Genomic DNA, 7,671 nt, shown 5'->3' with positions numbered 1-7,671 from the left:
TCAGCTTACGTGTCATTTCCTGTGACTAGCCTTCCCTGTCCACTGTAGACGAGGCTAGCAGATTCTCTTAGGAGCTCCAGGAGCCCAGTGTCATGTCACTTATCACAGGGCATGGAAACGTTCACTTTCTCGTCTATTGCCCACTGCAGCATCATTAGACCAAGGTCCTTTAGAGCAGGAATGTTTGCTTTAGCTTAGGAATTCTCAGCACCTGCCATGGTGCCTGGTCCTCAATAACCGGTCAATGGATGAAAAGCTGAATGGAAGAACCCCATTCTGTCCCCTGTTTCCATAGCAGTGATGCAGAAAGACAGGAAGAGATTGACAACTTTTCTAACGGGTTTTTGGAAGTCTGATTACAGAGGTAAGTGTTTATAATATTTACCCACTGTCTCTCCCCTGTCTCAGCTTCCCATTGGCCTTTATGTGGAGAAAAATGGCATCCCCTCTCTTCCTACAAATCCATCCAGTTGCCCTTGTGTGACTTTGTATCCCCTTCAGAGTTGTCCATGGATCAGAAGAAGGTCTGGGGCACTTTGGTGTCAGCCATGCGCTAGGCTTTATGGGAACTCCTCCCTGCTCGGACAGTGTACACATTCATCATGAGTGAGATTTCCCTGGCCCCTTGGAAGCCACTTAAGGTGGGCCCTGAGCCAAGGCCTGAGAAATGGCCACATGAACTGGACCAGACCTTGCAGCACAGCGATAACTCCTGACAGCTGAAGAAGGTTCTGGGCTCTGACTCCATCAGCAAATTGAAATACATCTACCTTGATACAATATGAGTTTGTGAAAGCTTTCTTGTTCTTGCCTCAATGAACCATGCACGTCCACCTAGCTGTTGTTTCCTACATTTGGACTCCTGAAGATTCAGGGTTTTGTTTGTGCTTTGTTGTCATTGTTTCTATTTCTCTTTTAAGGGCTGAAAATAGCAAAGGGAAAACAAATGGTCCGTATTATAGAGAATACTGATTTTCCAGCCATCACAACTGGGTCTTGTGTAAGCCCCACGTACTTTAATGCCATGGGTTAAGTTGGAAAAGGAAGAAGGAAAGGAATAGGAAGGAAGGAAATGAACTTACAAAAGGTATGAATGTGTGTGTGTGTGTGTGTGTGTGTGCATTGTGTGTACTTGCATGGGGGTTGGGAAGTAAAAAGGCGGCAAAGGAAACTAACATGTATTCAGCAGCTGCCATGCTGACTCCATGCTGGGCCCTCAGTGTGTTAACCCACTCGGTCCTCACAGCCTTCCTGTGAAGTAGCTGGTATCACCCACATTTACAGATGGTCAGACTAAGACACAGCTAAATTAAATAACAATCTCAAGGCATGAAAAAAAATCGAAACTAGGCCTTTTTAACTTGAGCCCCTCACCCCTTTTCCCCACTAAGACAGGTTAGCAAACCCCAGGCTGGATTTGGCCCTCCACCTGTTTTTTGTATGGCTGAAGAAAAGAGCGGTTTTTATATTTTTAAATGGTTGGGGGGAAAAAAATCAGAAGAACAACATTTTGTGACCCACAAAAAATATGAAAACTATATGAAATTCAAATTTCATTGTCCATAAGCAGATGGCCTGGAACACTGTCCCACCCAAGCTCCTGCGTGTTGTCTCTGACAATTTCTGAACTACCACTGTAGGTTCGCGTCCCCTAAAATATTCTCCTAAGTTCTAAAGAGGCTAAGAAAATTATTAAATAGATGTCAAGTTCATATCTTATTATAATAAAAATACTAATATTTGGTCATATTGATGATAAAGTCACTTTTCTGCCTCCTCTATGCATATTTTTACTCCTTTCTCACCAGTATTTACATGTTTAATTTGTGGGGTATTGTCAAGGAAGGACTTAGCAGAGGGAGGGAGAAGGCGACCAGGTCCTGGCTCTGCTTCTAACTAAATTAAGCAAATCACTTAATCTCCTTTGATTTAAATTTCCTTATCTCCAAATTGTAGGCTGGACAAGATAATCACTGAGGTCCCTTGCAGTCATAAAATTATAGGCCTCTGTGACTTAGAACATAATTTTAAAACGTTAAGAGATCACTGAGGTTTATAGCAGTTACAGCTTTGCATTCATGGTAGATTGGTGGCCGTATTTATGATTTATTTTACTCCAAATCCTTAGTATCTCAGCTCCCAATTATGCCACTGTCCCTATAGGAAAATATGAGCAACTTTACGATGATTTGCTTCTCAAGAAGATTTCCAGAGATGCATTGAGGGAAAAACTGTAGAAACTTTTATAGTTCCATAGTTTATTACCAATTTGAGATTTGGAGGTCTTTAGGAGAGGACTGAAAACTACGAATTTTAAATATGCACGCATTTATTTATTTATTTATTTATTTATTTATTTATTTATTTATTTATTTATTTTACTTAAAGAATGTACTTGTAGTAATCGACATTTAAAATCTTGAATCCCTTTTCCAGAGCGTTCCATCCATTGGTCTACGGACCCAAATGCTACAACAAGTATTCATTGCGTTTCTTTGTTGTACAGATTTCTATCGGAAGTCTGGGTCTATTCTGCTTGGTGGATCACGAAGGAAAACTCAGAAACAGAACTGTAATTCTGCCAAGGGCAAGTTCACATTTTATTCTGCGTTGCCACTGTGCTGTCACGACTATCAAACAGTCTGGAAAGAGAAACTCCTCCAGGAAGCCTGCCCAGAGCTGGAGCTCCAGACCAGAACCAGACCAGAGCCAGCCAGAAGGAGCCGGAGCTCCAGACAAGAAGATGCTATGCCTATCTTCCCTGGGGAGGCAGCCAATTTGTAGGGTTGGGTGGAAGTGCTTGGTAGCCCCTGCTCGATACAGCATCAACAATTTCTCATCCTTTTCTAATACTTTGGGTCTCACGACAACCCATCCAAAAATTAAGTACTGGATCATGTACAAAAATCTTAAAAGGAACAAGAGACAGAAACCTGGCAGTAGGCTGAAAAGAAATGGAATATTTTTCATTCTTCCTTTTCTGTAATGCTGCTCACTTTGTTCCCCCTGAAATCTAAGGATGTTTGCAACTGGATGAGACTTGCAGCCTCTCAATATATTGGACCATAATGATACAGTGTCATGCTTAGAAGTTCTTCATCAATAGGTAGCCTGGAAACTCATATGGACTAGTCCAAATCGGTCCTGGGCAACCTTCTATGCAAGTCAGAACCACCCCACCTCCATGTAGCTGGGGCTGGAGGAGGGACATCACATCTTAGTTCAGTGAGCACAGAAGACAGTTGACAATGGTCATCCTCTCCCCTCAAACTCCTACTCTACACACCTTGCCAATGCCCCTCTCGAAACAAAACGAAAGAATAATATTAGCAACTACATTTACCCCCAGGCCTTGGAAAGCCAAGCATTAGGCCACATTAGGCCTGCCTCTGTATAATCAGCTTAAGGAAACCAGTCACAATTTATGGTGCAAATAATTTGAGGCTAAATTAGTGAAAATGTTGACATATAAGCCGCTGGTCCAGGAAATCAACATTCCAAATTCTCAAATGAGTCGTTATGTGAATGTTTCAAGTACAGTCCTTTTGGTTTTGCATACATAATTGCATGCTCAGATAGACCAAATTCTAAGCAATATACCTGGTGAAGACCAGAGGCACCACAAAAAAGGCACACACTATGCTTGAAAAATGGAAGGAGGGAAGGTATGGTTGAGGGACAGAAGGTGTTACCTGGAAAATCCTTCTGCTTGTTATATGGCTGACTGACCACAGCAGTACACATATGGCCACTGGAGCTGCCAGAAAGTTCCCGTTTCAGCCCAAACTCTCCTTCCTTTCAGTATTCATCTCCACTCTCTGACTTCCCAGTGTCAACAGATTGCAGTCCCACGTTCGCCTAACACTGCTTTCCAAAGACACCAGTAGTTCCCACTCTTCCACTGAGAGTCAAAGCCAACTCCTGATTATGATCTAGATGGTCATACTGTCTAACCTCTTGAGGATCAAAGTGGGACCCACAGATGAACAGCATCGTATTACCTTAGGGCTTGTTAGAAATGCAGGATCTCAGGCCCCGCAGCAGGCTACTGCCGGAGACCACACATGGCACCCAGGTCCCCAAGCAAGTGAGATTCACGTTCAAGTTAGAGAGGCACCATGTTTAGCTCCTGCCTTCCTCGCCTCCTCCTCAGCATCTAGAACAGTGCTTGGCCCATATTAGATGCTCAATAAATGTTTATTCAGGAAGCCAAGTTGCCAAATCCGTTAGCCACTTTTTAATCCTCACCTCATTTAACCTTTCTTCGTATTTGAACTGTGACCTCTTCATTTTGTAACAGCCCGTCCTTCCTTGGCTTTGTTTCTACTGCCCCAGCTTCCTCTTCTCTGTCTTCCTGGGTGGATCGTCATCCTTAGTCCAACACTTAGTGTTGGCCTTGCCTAGGGCTCTGTCACATGGTCTTCCTTGGGTCTATCTGCCTTTCCTGCTGAATCCATCTTTTTTCCATAGTTTTCCCTAATATGTACTTAGGATTCTCAAGCCTTTATCTCCTGCTCAGACCGGTCCCCCCAGCTAGACCCAACTTCATGTTTATAGGCCTAGTATCCAAAAACATGTCTACCTTTTATGACCACCCAGCCTTCCAACTTGAAATATCAAAAGGGCACCTCTTCTCCTTGGTCTGCCTCCCACAACAGCCTTCCCTCCTCTTCTCCTTGGTCTGCCTCCCACAACAGCCTTCCCTCCTCTTCTCCTTGGTCTGCCTCCCACAACAGCCTTCCCTCCGCACCACAAGCTCTTCAGTCCCGTACTCTACATTAGATTGGTGTCACCATCTTACCATCAACATGAGAAAGTGGGAGTTAGCACACTCCCTCATCTGTGACAAATCAGACCAATCAACAAGTCCTAATGCCTGCATCTAGGCTTATTGCTTTCATACCATGGGATTTCTGAAAAGAATCACAGGTAGAGAGTCATTCCCTCTCCAGGGTCTGAAGCCATCAGTGCTGGATTTTCTTCCCATCTGAGATCATGTGTTCTACGTGTGGTTGGAGAAACACAGTCTGCCTTGGCTGAGGATAAAAGATGAAGAGAGAGTCTCAAAAGTGATACTCTGGGGGCGCCTGGGTGGCTCATTCAGTTGAGTGCCTGCCTTTGGCTCAGGTCGTGATCCCCGGGTTCTGGGATTGAGTCCCGCATCAAGCCTGAAATCAAGCTCTCTACTCAGCAGGGATCCTGCTTCTCCCTCTCCCTCTGCCCTTCCCCCCGCTCTCGCTCGCTCTCTCTCTCTCATGCTCTCTGTCTCAAATAAAATCTTTAAAAAAAAAAGTGACACTCTGAAAGTCATGTGCATTCTCCCTTCCTGAAGCTTTTTCTCATATTATCCTTCTAATAATTTATTCTTTTTGACTTAAACCATTGGGGTTCTGTGACCTGCAAATAAAGAGAGACCCATGAACTTCAGGTATCTGAGAGGCAGAAACTACCATGTTCAGAGTTCTGTGACTACAGACGGGTTGCTTGGGAGGCTGGCACATAGAGATGGCTGCATACAGACCCATTCTCAGAAGATATCGGGGACACGCTTCTGCCAGATCATCTCAGCAGAAAGGATAATACCCCTTAAAAAAAAAAAAAAGGCACTTATCATCCAATAAGCCTTGAACTCCCAAAGGACTAAAAACTTATCAACTGTTGAAGATAACAGCTGGTTTCGGGGCCTTCATAAAGATATTATTTAGAAAGAAAAACATAGCATTGAGAATTCCCTTGGGTGCAAGAGTCACAGAGCCAGTGTAGTTCTATTTTTTGCCGTATCTACAGTCTGCTCTCTTAAAATCAATATGACTCCTTGATAAGGCACAGTCATTTCCTCTTTCCCTGTTAGGAGGCCACATGCAGGGCTCAAAGACAGCCTTATCCATCATAAAGAACGTCTGCAGTTGTTAATAAATACATAAACAGGAACAAAAAACTCTCACGTGTGAGTGATTCCCTTTAGACCATACTTACATAGAGAGAGAAGTTGGGAGACAGAACTGGAGAGGCTGCAAAGCAGTGTTTGGGGCTAGGAGGTAGATGTGGTTGAACCTGGTGAAGATGCCAGGGGTAGGCTGATGTCTCAGCCTGACAGCATGACTGGCCATTCCCCTGCTACGAGTGTGGTATATAGCCCCTCTACCCCACTCCCAGGTGCACACATGGGGCCCGGGGTCCAGGTTTTATTAGACCTATGCCCCACGGCTTCAAACGACAACTGCAGAACTACACGAGGTGGGAATTGATGAGGGAGGTGCAAAGGGTGAGGGGAGGGGCCCAGTTCCTGAGGATGTGGTCTTCCTTGCCTCCGATGGGCCTCTGCTCAATCTCTTTCCACCTATTCTGGAGCTGAGAGTGCTTCTTCCGGGTCTCCATGGCCTGTGGGCGACACAAGCCCTCCAGGCCCTATTTGAGCAGAATACTATCCAGCTTCGTTTTGTATGGTCTTTCTCTCCTTCGTGGAGTTCTCTCTCAGTCTCTCTCAGTCATCATCGTCTGTTTATTCATTTAACAAAGGTTTATGGAGGTCATACCCTGGAACTACTCTAAGTATCTTTAAGATAAGGAGGAAAGAAAGTTGAATACCTATGTATTATTTCAGCTCATTCTTTAAATCATTTTATTAAGTAGGTCTTAGGATTCCATCTTACCTAGGAGGAGCCTGCAGCTCAGAGCAGTTGAGTAGCTTGGCCAAAAACATATGGCCAAGAAGGTATAGAACTAGAATGTACCAAGATTCTTTGAGCCCAGGCTTTGTCACCAACACTAAGCTGAATTTTCAGGGTAAAGGAGCTTCCATACTGACTTGGTAACAAGTGGATGAACTACTTCCCTTCCATTATTTCCATAACTGGGATTTTCCCAAAATGAGCTAAGAATGGGAAAGCCTAGCTCACCATAAACCAGTAGACCCTTCTGTGAAGGCTCCTGGCAAACAAGGTGATTCTGGGATTCTGGGATATGAATCATTCCCCTTGGAAAACACAGGTATCTAGGCACGGTATAATTGGCAATACCAAAAAAAAAGTCTCTAAAAACGTTAAAACCTTGTCCTTAATAGAAGCTCTATTGTGAAAGGTGCCTTGTCCAAGCTGAATGCCCTCTCTCTGGGTTGAAGAAATATGCAGGAATTTAATTACTGCTTGAGTCCCTTTTATTTGGGCAAGCTTGAATGGATTCTTCGTGGCCTGGCTCCTTCTTTGGGAGACTTTGACCTTGATGGCTATCTACCCAGCACCTTTCCAATCAGCACTGTGATTATTTAATGTTTTTTAAAAGAAAGGTGTTTTATTCTGGCTTTCTGATGCAGCCTCCTGCTAAGAGCAGAATCTGGATAATCCAGGCTAACTAACCACTTTTTGCCTTAATTGCCTGGCCCTTATAAAGATAATTTACTCACGTCTCCGCTTCATTTTGCATGTGTAGGTGCAATCTGACTACAGTCGTTCAGGCACTGTTAATTAAAGTTAACAAGCAAATAAGGCCGCAGTACACTGGTATTTCAGGCTCAACCTTGATTTTACTTACAGCCTTCAGACAAATGTGCTCTGGTTCGGGCGCCTCTCTTTGAAATATGCTCCACAGATAGACACCATCTGTAACCTTGTATATTTATGCTTTACAACGTATCTAAAATGGTCAGGCTTAAGAAGTGGGCAGAATGAATAT

This window comes from Leptonychotes weddellii, chromosome 12, assembly GCF_054177405.1.
Source record: "Leptonychotes weddellii isolate Sample4059 chromosome 12, ASM5417740v2, whole genome shotgun sequence".
Taxonomy (NCBI): domain Eukaryota; kingdom Metazoa; phylum Chordata; class Mammalia; order Carnivora; family Phocidae; genus Leptonychotes; species Leptonychotes weddellii.
This window is presented reverse-complemented; position numbering follows the sequence as displayed.